We start from the raw sequence: 13,316 nt of genomic DNA on the forward strand, positions 1-13,316 counted from the left end.
ACAGAGGACTAAAGCATACCACAACAAGTGCAAGGAGGTGGAGAGACTTCTGAGTGGGAGGGAGACCCGGATTACCATGGAGGGCCTTAAAGGAGGCTAACGAGAGAGATGGGAGCTTCCTATGTTGAACCACAGACAGAGGGGATAAGAAGGGAAGGCAAAAGAGTGTTGATCGAACAGCAAAACCACAGGGACCAGGAAGCTCAAGCGCACAGGAAAGAGATCCCACCACCCCACGCCCAACGCTTACCCTCAAAAGGGGCTCAGGAAGGAGACGGCAGATGCTCACTGGGATATGCCATGAGCCTAATCAGTGTAGAAATCCATTATCCAGGACTCAGGGTGGCAGGGTGGTTGGGTGGAGGATGCATTGCCACTAAATAGCCTGCAGATAACCCACAACCGACCCCCCTAAGGCACACAACAATACACAACACTAGAAGGGATGTGTATCACAGGTGGCCCAAGCAGAGAATGTGCGATTGAGCCCCACCACTAACCAACCCACTAAAAATTCCATCCCTCTGCTCGAATTCTAAACATAGCACAACCATACCTAAATTGCACAACAAACCGCACACACTTCATTACACCACAACAACAAAACAAAACACCTGAAACACCTGTGTACGATTGCGATATAAATAAAATATCATATCATATATAATTTCATAAGCACACATAGACTCGCACAACAGCACATGACAACAGTGATTGGTGTAAACCGAAATGAAGCTGCCAACAGCATTTCACAGCTCTCATGTATTTCCCATTCAGTCTGACTAACTTACCCTACCCTCTTGCTTTTCACATCTGAGAGAGTACCAGGGGACACTGCGGTGGTGATAGTGTGCGGTACAAATATCCTTTAACATAACATAACATAACATAACATAATCCTTTGGCTGGGCAAATATGCTTTGAAAGCGCTCCCTCAACTCATGTTGGCCTTCACAGTCTTGGGACAGTCCCTCCTTCTGCAGCTCCTGGAGTAGTGGGAATGCTTCTTCTCCTTGCTTAATATTGTATTGTTCGCCCCTGTATTCGAAGGAGTGAGCGAAAGGGAATCTCCACCGGTACCTCACATCCTCCTCCTGCAGCCATCTTGTTAAGGTTCGGCACTTCTGTCATTGGTCGAGTGTATATGAGGAAGAGTCCAGGAATTTTTAATGGAGGATCCTTCCGATTCCACTGTATCCAGTTCTCAGGCATTCCGCAATATATCCTCCTTATTCCTGTAGTGGTGACATTTCGCCAACAATGAGCGCAACCCCTTCCCTGACCCGCTCCTCTATGGACCCTGGCAGAACTGATTTCTTTAACATGTATGGTTCCCAAGAGCTTCTTCAGCACCTGCCCCAGCAGGGGCACCAGATCTTTGAGTGATTCAGCATCTGCGGATGGGAGCCCCTTATCTGCAAGTTGTTTTACCGCTACCGTTCTCCACATCATCCAATTTGCTTCAGGCCTCTCTCTCCCTGGCTTCCAGTTCTTTAATTCTTGCCTCAAGATCAAGCTCTATGATGCCTACTGAGCATTGATCATGTTCTAGGGTGTTCACCCTTTCCTTCTTTGAGATATGTTCTGTAACTGCAACCATAGTGGATTTAACTTTGGCCCTGAAACTTTAAGTTCCATCTATATCTTTTGGACATCGTGATGGAAACTACTTAGGGCTGCCATGTTGCTGGGCACTCCTGGGAGTTAATACCTTCCAGGGGTCTGGCTGAGGTACCCCTCAGTGCACTAAAGGGTGAGCTCTGCTGCATTTTAGTAGTCACAAATCCTTCAGGCCATTTCCCCACTGCACAGGTTGTTGTATTGGCTTTGCCCCTGTAGCAATGAGGCGCTCACCTGCAATCAGTGTCTTTTGGTCTGCATCCGCCTCCTTGAGTAGTGGTCGCGAGCCAGGTCAGGCGGCCCATCCTGCAAGAGGCAGCTGGCTCCTGACTGATCGTCTTTCCTTCACTTTGGATCATTGCAGAGGAGGTGCCAGCAGCACAGCTACCAGCCCCCTTCCTATGTGGCTGCCATCAATATCACTGAGCTCTCCAATCATCTCATTGTGGACATAGCCTCCCTATTGCACTCATCACATTTTCTTGCTCCCACCACAGAGGTCGAGTCCACCAGTTGGGCATGGAGCAGTGTACCGGTACCGGGTGCCTCTGTGCTGCACCACCTCTTGTTGCATGCTATCTGCTGCTCTGCTTGCCTCCTGCTTCCTCAGCTGGAGCTGGAGGGTCTCTCTTGCTCCACTTCCTGCTTACATCCCTCCTGGTCCAGTGGATATTGTGCTCCTTATACCCAGCTCCACCTTATGAATGAAGATTCCTTCAGCAGGGACGTCACCACAACAGGCCCCTTTCACGCCATCCAGCGCTATTGGTGTTGGTCTGCTTGTTCCTGGAGCAGGTTGCCTAGAGAGCAGCTACTCTCCCAATCTTTCTCGCTCAGGTCCTTCCCTGCTCTGGGCCTGGGGCACTGCCAGTTCTGATCCTGTACCAGGCCTATGCATTGTCATGCCAAGGGATAGAGCTGCTGCTTGCAACTGCCATTGATCACAGTGCACCAGGAAGAGCGGGCAGGTGTTACCCACCTTCACCGCCTTTAGGCTGTGGCAGCAGAGACTGACCTAAGCCTGTCTGGGTGGTTATTTTGTTAATTTCATTGACTGGGCTCGGAGCTGTGCAACTATGTGGCCATCTTGCTCTGTGCCCCGTAGTGGTCTGGTAGCTATAGATTGTGATGCAAAGATAATGAGAGAAAACATATTTAACAAGTTTATAAAGTGACTGCATGAAAAGTGCTTGTTTCTAAAGCATTTTTGGTGAAACTAACAGTGCCTCTGTCCTGCTCTGAGAATTTCACTTCAGGCCATGAGTGTTGCATTGGGAAGATTTACAAACGTGCATCTGAGGACTGATAATGGTTGGAATGTAATCGTGATCTAATGGTTGTGGAACAAGGGATTGAGTGGAGAGGACTGCCCAGAACTACACAGGGAAGGGAAAGGAACAGAAAAACGAGGAGTTTACATAAGAAAGGGTTTGGGGAAAAGACATCACAGAACTCCAAGAGTTACTAGTCCTTGATAGCCCTTCTATTCCCTATCACTAATCGTAATTCTTCAGAGGTTCCAGAAATAGGACATCAGTCCTATGGATTGTTCTCCTCACACATCTCAGAGGTATGCAAATGCAAAGAATAATGGTGTCACTTATCAGAATGCTTGTAGGTCGAGGTCAGGGAAGAACATAGGGCACAACAATTGACATTACTAAGCATTAATTCAGGAAAACATCTTATATTATGCTTATGAGTGTAACACAACATGAGTGGGCGTCCTTCTGAGCCCTGCTGATGGCCTCACCCACAGAGCCTGTGAAGAAACGTATTTAGTGCCACAGAGTCTTAGGCTGGCCTGGATCCCCACGAATGCCTAATGATTATGAAAATAATGATCATGCTTCCTCAGCGGCATGCTGCAGCCTGCACAGTGTTGAAGATGTAAGATGTTGAATGAAATCGTACATCTTAAAACTAACATAGAATCAATGATGTGGCCCTGGCCCCTAAATAATACAGCCTCCACTGTGTGCATCAAGTAATATGATTATGCCCATAGCATTAGAGGCGGCAGCTTTTGGTGCCAAAGGGACCAGCTTCTCCTGATGGGGCACAGGCAGTGTAAATGATTCACGATCAGTGGTGGCAGGTGACTATCTTTAGTGCAGGTGCATAAACATCTTCCACATATTATGACTAGGCATCATTGCAAGAGAGCCCCATGTAATGTAAGAGAAATCCAGTGTTACCCCTGAGCATATGTTTTGAAAAATATGGGTCAAAAAGTCATGCAATTTTCAATTGGTTCATGGGGGTAAAGCATAGACACATCCAGTAGATGCTATGTCGCCAACAATCCACAGGAGCATTGGACAACATGTTCATGATGTCTGAGTTCATAACATATACCAATATTGCCATTGCAAGTCATTTTTATGCAATATAACCCAGCATTGCCAGTGTAAATATTTCATGAGCTGACTCCGTATTTAATGCAAACATTTCTAGTGTAACGCACTTTGATTTTGTGACCACAATGTATGCCATTTTGGTCACTATAAATAACATTTATGAAGTTGTGAATGCAATCTAACCCGGTATGGTCACTGCACATCCCTTTCATTAAGGCACAGCCACAGTCAATGTAATTATGGCAACTGCAAATCGCATTGATGAAACTGCAACTACAATCTATTCAAAAAATTCTCAATATAGCAAATGTAATGATGTTGCAAAAACACAGTAACCCAGTGTTGTCACTATCAATAAGCCAATCACATGGGTACATTGCGTACAACCACACTTCACCCCCACACGTAGACATCACACACACAGTATATCAGAACTAATAAGCAAGGACATGTACAGACTTAAAAGCCGCTGGTTTAGGGAAAAAAAGAACCATAATGCAGACCTTCTTTGTCTACACCTCCAAAGTCTCTTTCCTGTCCACGCCAGACATGTCCCCTCTCTTTTATATTTCAGGACAGAGCTCAGGACCTTCCTCATCAAGGAATTACTTCTGCCTAAGGCCACATACCCTCCGCTCCCCATCCAACCTGAGATTGGGCAATATGCCCCCGCTGCTTACTTCCCTGGTTACTTGTAGATTCATTATTGCCAAATTTTTTTCTCTCAGCTGCTTCAATGTTAACCTTATGCTCCTGTGAATTGGTCATCCCTTGTGATCTGCTTCCCTCATTGTGTACTCCCCCAAATGAATTGTAAAGGGTACAATTGCTTCCTGAAGCTAGGTCCAAGCTCAATAAATACCTAATAAAAATCATAAAACAAATCATGAGACTCAGCAAACATGTATTTTGAGTCACTCAGCATGATTTTGGATGGTCTTGTTTTCATCCAGTCTGCACAATATGAACTCATTTCTCTAGCTCAGTTTGTAAATAAATAGCTATTTACAAATAATATACTCTCTCCCTTAGAATATAAACAATCCAATACATAGCCTATAGAAACGGGTCTGGGGATAAATGGTAAAATAGTTCTTCGGTGCTTTGCATAAAATCAAAGAGCATTTTGGAATCATAAAAATGTACATAGATTTTTATATTTTACACATATGTGTGTGATAATGATATAATGAGACAGCACTTTTGAGCAGACAATAATCAGTGGATGTGTTTTTCATTTGTCACAATACTCACCCTAAGAGTAAAATATGTGCAAAAAAACATAGATCATACATCAATTTAAATTGGGAGTTGGGGGAGTCAGGGCTGCATTGAGCAGACAACAATTTCGGGTTTTGCTTATTGCATTCTTTGGTGGGATAGGTTATTTGAGGAAAGCAGTGTCTTATTTTGGTCTCGTTTTGGCCTGGGTTTTACCCCTGCACCGTGGGGGCCCTGCTAATTCAACCAGTGGGTCATCAGATACTTCAGTCACTGACTCCCGTCAGCTCTCCCTGTTGAGTTTCCTTGCTGGGTTGATGGAAGTGATAGTCCAAAATCTGTTTCAAATAGTTGCAGACAATAGGGAATTCATTATCTGAAAACTTACTGTTTGAGGCCAGACAGGACATGATAAAAGGCCTCACCTCACATGCACCCTCAACGTTTGTCATGCACGGGCAGGCATAAACCATGTGTACATGGATATGTAAGCTGCAAGGAAGGTGTGAAACTCACTTTCCAACTAAGATGTCTTGCAACTCACAAGAGATTGAAATGTCTCTGATTTACAATTGCAATTCCAAATTGCAATATCCATTTTGGTAATTGCAACCTAGCACTTTTACTTTTGTGAAGCCTGATATTGAGTAGAAACACTGGTTGAGCACATGAAACATCCTCCCATACATTTGGTACCTGATTTGTGGTTAATCTGTTCTTTTCTGTCTTGCATGCTTTAAAAAAGAATGATATGTTTCTCAAAATAAAGAGAAATAAATAAAACTGGGAAAACATTTACAATAGTGCTTTAATTATTTGTTAAGAGAATATTTTTAAGATTAGAACATGATTGATTAAATAAAACAACTATTCATCTTCATATTTAGATAAACCAACATACTTGACAAACCGTGCAATTTTCAGCGAACACTGCTAGTACTTTTTTTTGTTTTTTGTTTTTACATTTATTTTCTGAGCCAAACAAATCAACATTAACACATCCCCAACTCCCCCCGTCCCACCCCACGAAGCATCTGTCACCTGGACCTTTATGAGTCTTTCTTAAACTGTGAAAATGTCCAAAATTTAAATTTAAATTTAAATTGGCAATTATCCTACCACAAATGTGCCATTAAAGAATCAGAAAACAGTACGCCACTTGATTATCTGTAACATGTTCATGGGCTTTATGAAAAGACTTTGCATATCCTTTGAGATACCCCATAAGATGTGTTCTAAAGGAAATCTGGCAAGTATATCCTTAGATTGTGTGTGTCCTGTGAACACCTTGCTCCATGTCTATTCCTGCAGATGTCCCTCAGGCATAGAGTTTGCCTGTGTGCTTCAGCTTTGGTTTACTCAATAGGTGTCATCTCTTGTGAGATGCCATCCTTTTGAACTGTTCGTTGCAAAGTAGGTCTTGTCTGAAAGTCTTTGTAGCCCTCACCTGTCTCAACCCACTGTTTTATGTGCAGTACATGCTTACAATTATGGCTTATAGGTAACAGTCTAGACTATAATCGAAGTACATCATCACTGCCCAAAATAGGAGGATGTTTTCAAACCCTCAGGCTACAGGAGCACCAATGTAATGTATATGCACTTCAGCTGAACTGCTCACCCCAACTAAATGTCAGCTCAGTGAGAGCATTTTTCTGCGAGTCAGAGACTGTTGTATCACTGAATTTCATTTGAAACTTGTTAGTGCTTTATAGTTCCAGTGGCTGCAACCAGCAACTGGTACTACTAGATCTTCTAAAAGGTATGTACACCTATTACTAAAAGGAAATGTAATTCTTCTCACATTTCTCCCTTTCTCTCTGACCTACAGTACTCACTCTCCTCTTTCACACCTGACGCCTATTCCACCAACACTGCCTTCTCTATCTTCCAATCCCTACTATATGACTCATTCTCCTCTCACTTCCCACTGCTTACTTTCACCCCTAAGTGTCAGCATCTTCAACAATGGGTTACCCTATTCATATGTTCTCTCCACACAAACATGAGTTGGCTGCTGCACAAATGGAGGTGTGCCTACTTGGAGGTGGACCTGCAACTGTACCTCTCTTTCCTGAACTCCCTAAAGGTCCTCTCTTGATAAAGCGAAAAGGGAATTCTACCTATCATTGACTCTCACTCCAACCATCCTCGCTAGCTGACCCTAAACACACTGCTCACTCCTTCTAAGTCTACGACTATCAACTGCAATCTTACCGCTAATTACCTAGCTAAATACTTTGCTGCAAACATTTCCAAAATTAGAGACTTTCTCCTGACCTTCCTCACACTCCCTCCTCCTGCATTTTACACTCTGCCTACTCTACTATGATCCTTGCCTCTATGTCCCACTTTTGTCACACTAATACTGAAGAAGTCCTATCTCTACTGATAAAGACTAACCCCTCTTATGCCGCATTCTACCCTCTTGCTCCTCAGCTAGTCAATGCTATTGCACCTTTAGTGGCTTCTCACCTTGATCAACTCTTCAACCTGTCATTTGACTCTGCGTGATTCCCCTCTATTTTCAAAACAGCCCTCTCCCAAAAAAAATGCAAGGGACTGACCCGAACCTACCAGCTAACTTTACTCCTGTGTGTCTCATTTTGCACTGCACTAAAGTACTTGAAAGGTTTGCCTTCAACCATCTTACCAGATTCTTAGACATTCACAACCTTTGAGACCGCCTACAGCAGGTTTCCAATTCTGTCACTCCACAGAAACTGCTCTCATGAATGTTTCCAACATCCTCACCTCTACTAAGCACTCCAACCTATCCTTTATCCTAATTCTCCTTGACCTGTCTGTTGCCTTTTAAACTGTTAATCTCCCTGATCTCCTTAATATTCTCTTTTTCTAACTGGCACCTCACCAATTTGCTGCCTCCTGGCGCAACAACACCTCTCAACTCACTCCTCTAACTGTTGGTGTTCGACAAGGCTCTGTCTTGGGTCCGCTCCTGTTTACACTCTACACCTCTGCTCTTGGGGAACTAATCTCGTCCTTTGTGTTCTCAAACCAACTCTTCATGGATGACATCCAAATCCTCTTCTCTATTCCTGAACTCTGCTCTGATCTCTCTCTATCAACATTTCCAACTGTCTCTCTGTCATTAAATATTGGATGGCTTATACCCTTCTGCCCTTCTGGCTTCTGCCCTGGCGGAAGGGCTGCAGAGTTTGCGCAGTAGTGTACATTCGTAATGCAACTTGTTGCTCGTAAGGTCAGGTTCTACAATGCTCCCTACTCTCCTGTCGGTCGCCAGTTATCGGTGTGGTGCCGGTTGGCCCTTTAGCCATGGTAGGGACCTGTGGGACCAGTATGACCAGTGGTGGAACCCTTCTGGTCACTTCTCTGCTTTTGCACCTGCCCTGACATTGGAGGTCTCCGCCGGGTGACTGGCCCAGCTGTTTGGGTCTTGGAAAGTAGCTGCAAGGAGCTGGAAAAGGGATATCACACTGAAGGTATGCTGCACCTTTAGGCAGATGGCATGTCTCATACCTTATGGATCCTCTTCACATAATTTGTCTCAACGTTTTGCATGCATTAAATGGCCTTTTTCTGTGCTTCAGCTCTCTCCTTCTCCATTCCCACTCTGCTAGCCATAGTTTTGCCTTTCAGCATTCTTACCGTTTGGGATCTTTGCACACAATCATTTCTTGCAATTTCTGCAAACTATTTTGCAACTATTTATGGAAATATCTCCATTGTATCATTGTATCCCACTCAAGAGTATGCCGTTCATGAGATCCCACCAATCAAGGGACATTCTTGCATTTGCAAAACCACACATGAAAACATGGGGCAAAATGAGCAAGACCATCAATGCTCAAGTATCTCTACGAGTGCCAATAGAAGATAAGTCTCTGTTTCAACCCAAGATTACGGACCTACTGGTATATGTAAATATGTAAATCACCCACAAGTTTCGATTGCAGTAGAAAACCCCAATCAGAGCTCTGTGCCCCACCTATACCATCTTCTAACTCTCCCTCAAAATGTGTGAGTCAGCTCTCTGAGGTTCTTGCACAGGCACAAGGAGAAGACGACAAAGATTGAGTAAACTGAGGGAACTGAAAATTCGAACATGGAGGCCATAGCTAAGCCTGCAGAAGAGACTGCACCAGAGGTTGAATTATGGCACACGACATTGGAACCTGCTTTGGGTCCATGACTACCCTTCCACTTTTGCACTCGAAACCTGGTCAGACCCAGCATCATCCCATGAATGTCCCTGCCCCCCACCATTGACAGCGGAGTAATCAAGCTATCTAGGAAAGCAAACATGAAATCTCAGGATTATGGTGAAGATGGTGAAAAAAAAACGAGGCTCAAAGCCGGAATCCCAACATTCATATCTGCAAAAGAGAAACATCAGCAAGAGAATACTCTCTAAAGGCCTTCGATTAAGACTTTCAGAAGAGTCCCAAATCAAGCGGCATAAGTAACAGAGAACATCTTGATTTTATTTCAATGGATGGGGAATGGAATAATTTCAACTCAGGTACACATATCACACCACCACCAAGTTACATAAAGGGGGGGTCACAGATCCAATGTGAAAGCCCTGGTAGACCTCACTGGATGGCAGTCTTTAAAAAAGGTCATAATAAAAAATCTCAACCGTTCTGACAACTTAATTTACTTCTGTCAATGGTTCGAAATAGTAAAAGCTCACTGGCTCACCGGAAAACATTGGGTAAACAGTGCCAAAATCGTATAACTGCAATCAGAAGTAAAAATGAAGCTGGAAGTAAAATGCGGGGAAAGGGAGCAGAGTAAGTGTCTTCCCCTAAACTCATATTCCTTGTTAGTTTCACTGGCAATTCCACTAAGCCGTTTCCCCAGCTCTGCAAAATCACCCTCAAGTCAAGTAAGTTTTTCTAGCTCAAAGCAAAAATCGCACATCATAGGAGACCCCTGTTTAAGGAAAACACAAATGCCACTGATTTACACCGGTAAATTAAGAACTATAATGCAGAACAATAGAAACATTGTTATTACCAATTGTGATGAATCACTAGATGTCGCCCCTTCCCCCCGAGGTGGAGATATTTCCCATGAGACCAGGGAGGTGATGCCGCTACCTGATAGTCCCCTGGGTGTCGTATAATGCAGGAGAATCTCATGGAGAGGGACTCCCCCTCTAGGGATAAGGACAGCTATCTAGGGTACAGCCCTTATTAGAATATCACACCCCCACATACGCTAGCCTCTCCTTTCTCTGCTAACCTCTTAGTAGACAGTATACCTATGTACTAGGTACGTGTTTGTTGTAAGGAAGAGTACTTTAAGTTTCTGGATGAAGACGAACAACAGGAACCTAAGTAATCCAAATACTGTGACAAGTTGGCCACACGGAGCAATAAAGATAAAACATGTGAAAGAGAATAAGGACTTATACAATGGGCCAGACACTGCTGCCAACATTGTATAAAAAGCAATAATGAACTAAACATTGTGTCTCAGTCAGCCGCGGAGGACGGGAGTTGTGCTTTGCATGAAATGCGGGAAATTCAATCCTGAAGCAAAGAACTCCAAGGACGCTGGTTGTCAGACATGACTGATGATCAGGAGGTCTGCAGGAGCAGACTAGTGCACCAGAGTGTTGCAAGAAGGAAGGAAATCAGAAGGCAGCCGTGAATACCATTGCAGAGCTGCAAGGTAAGCAAGATGCTTGGAGAAGCCAAAATGGTGTGCCCGCCATCCCAGGAAGCCCTGTGAATATGCCAAAACCCCCGACAAAGTAAAGGGTGCCATGGGAAAACCAGAGGGTATGCAGTCGGCTTACCAAGAGGGCACATGGTGACACGGCAGGGGCAGAAAGCCTACACACCTTCTCCTACTCATTGCAGTGGTGTAACAAAGCCTGTTGATCACCAGCAAGGGATCGGGACACTAAGTACCATAAAGGGAACTTGAGAGGGAGAGTCCCTCACAATAGTGGCGGGGATAAACCCACTAAATGAGATACAAGTCACCTTCATTGTGGCAGTGCTTGAAAGGGCAGCACACCAAACTGTCCAGCCCAAAGAAGAAGAGAAACCAGGGCCTGGGACCCAAAGCAAGAGAGTGTTATGAGACATCTTCCTGATGGCAGTACTTGGCAAGGAAGTGAACAAATGGGTCAGGTCAAAGAAGAATTGAATGTAGGGTTGGGGAGCCTCCTAACACTCAGAGTGGGTGTTGTAGTTGTGAAGACTAAGGAAAAGGAAGACCAGGGGAAGAGAGTCATTCCCCATGATTGTGAGGAACTGATATTAAGACACCAGGAGAAGGGAGTCATTCTCCTGCTAACCCTGACAAGACCTAAATTGTTTTATATTTCAAGTATTATATACTTCCTTCCAATTATTTCTTTTTTGTTACAAAATTAGCAAAATGTCATTGGTATCGTATTGTATGCACTGACATTTGTAACACTGATGCACCAAAGGCCAAAGGCCGAAGTGTGTATAATAAAAACCTCAAACTACCCTCTTTAATTGGTGATTTTTAAAAATTGAAAATCCTCTTCTCCAGATGAGTATCATGGGGATTATATGAGATAACTGGTGCAAGGGACGCCCAATTATCCACCTGCATCTATTGGACATATTTCCACCAACCCAACAAATGCTTTCAGCTGCTTTTTAAAACAAATTGGGCAATAATCCATTTGATAGGTTAGGCTGTCCATCTGTTGGTTGTAGGTCAAAGGATCGACAACCGAAGGGTCGAATGGTCAAAGGATCGACACCAAAGGACCGAAAACCAAAGGATCGAATTTTTTTTTTTTTTTTTTTTACTTTTTTTTTTTTTACTTTTTTTTTTTTGGGGGGTTCCCCCCAACCCCTGTTTTTTTGCTAAAAAACATTTTTTTACCTATACGAAAACCAAAACAAATATATATATAATTAAAAAAAAAATCGATCCTTTGGTTTTCGGTCCTTTGGAGTCGATCCTTTGACCATTGCACCCTTTTTTTTCGATCCTTTGACATTGGACTCAATGTATTTCCTCTTGCTGATCTCCATTTCACTTATATTCCCCTTTGCTGTTCCTAGTAGTTGCCAAATTCCCTTAGTGTTACGGCCATTAATTGCTACTATCATCCTCTGCCACTGTGCATTGCTACTGGATTCAGTTACAATATCTATTTTGGATCTTTTGTATAATATTCATTCATAACGTAAGATCTTTATTACAGGTCATAGTGTAGAGCATATCCTCACACTTGATAGACTGGTGGGAGCATCTATATGGAGGAAATGACTCCAAACACATTTTTCGACTCACAAATTTACTAATGGACATGTTCCCCAAGACAAAGTACCATTAAGTTAGATATGAAAACTAATCTAACCTAGAATGAAATTAGAAATATTAAGATATAACTACTTAAGGGTGGATGGTCAGTTTCTGAGACTCTTGCTGTTGTTCTGTAATGTCATGCTTATTCTTTTACTTTTGCATCCTTGATGAAATGTTATACTGCGATTGGTAAAAGATTCATGTAAACTATATATCAAGTCATTAAAAAAAAAAATATATATATATATATATATATATATATATATATATATATATATATATATATATCCTTACACATGCCTCTCTTAGCATTCCTGACTTCCTCCTCAAAAACAAATGTTTTCCTTGCATCATGAACTATGTAGCTACCTTTCTGCAGGGCAACCTCACCTGAAAATGTAGCCACCCAACTTTCAATCTCATCAATACTAAGTTGTTTTAGTTGCTCAAACATTTCTTCCCCAAATTCTCTAGTGGGCTTTGTTGCTTTCTGAACATTCTTACATGTCCAGCTCATGCGGCTACCAGCGTGATTTACATCTGCATCACCAATCCTCTCAAAGGACTTTCATGGAGGCTAGTAGAAAAATGTGCAGATAAGGTTGCATGATCACTACAGCTGTTACTGTGAAGAAACATACCTTGTACTCAAGGGATCATAGCCTTACTGACAACAAAATAAACAAGCGTGTCTTTCTTTCTGTAGTTCCCCCAGGGTAAAATTTCAAGGATTACCCGCTTTGGTACATCCATTTAGCATGACAGGATCCCACGCATTTAGGAAGGCAGTCCAAAGTTTCCCCTTTCTGTTAGACCTCTTCT

This window comes from Ambystoma mexicanum, chromosome 12 (genome assembly GCF_040938575.1).
Source record: "Ambystoma mexicanum isolate Mex_15411 chromosome 12, UKY_AmexF1_1, whole genome shotgun sequence".
Lineage (NCBI taxonomy): Eukaryota > Metazoa > Chordata > Amphibia > Caudata > Ambystomatidae > Ambystoma > Ambystoma mexicanum.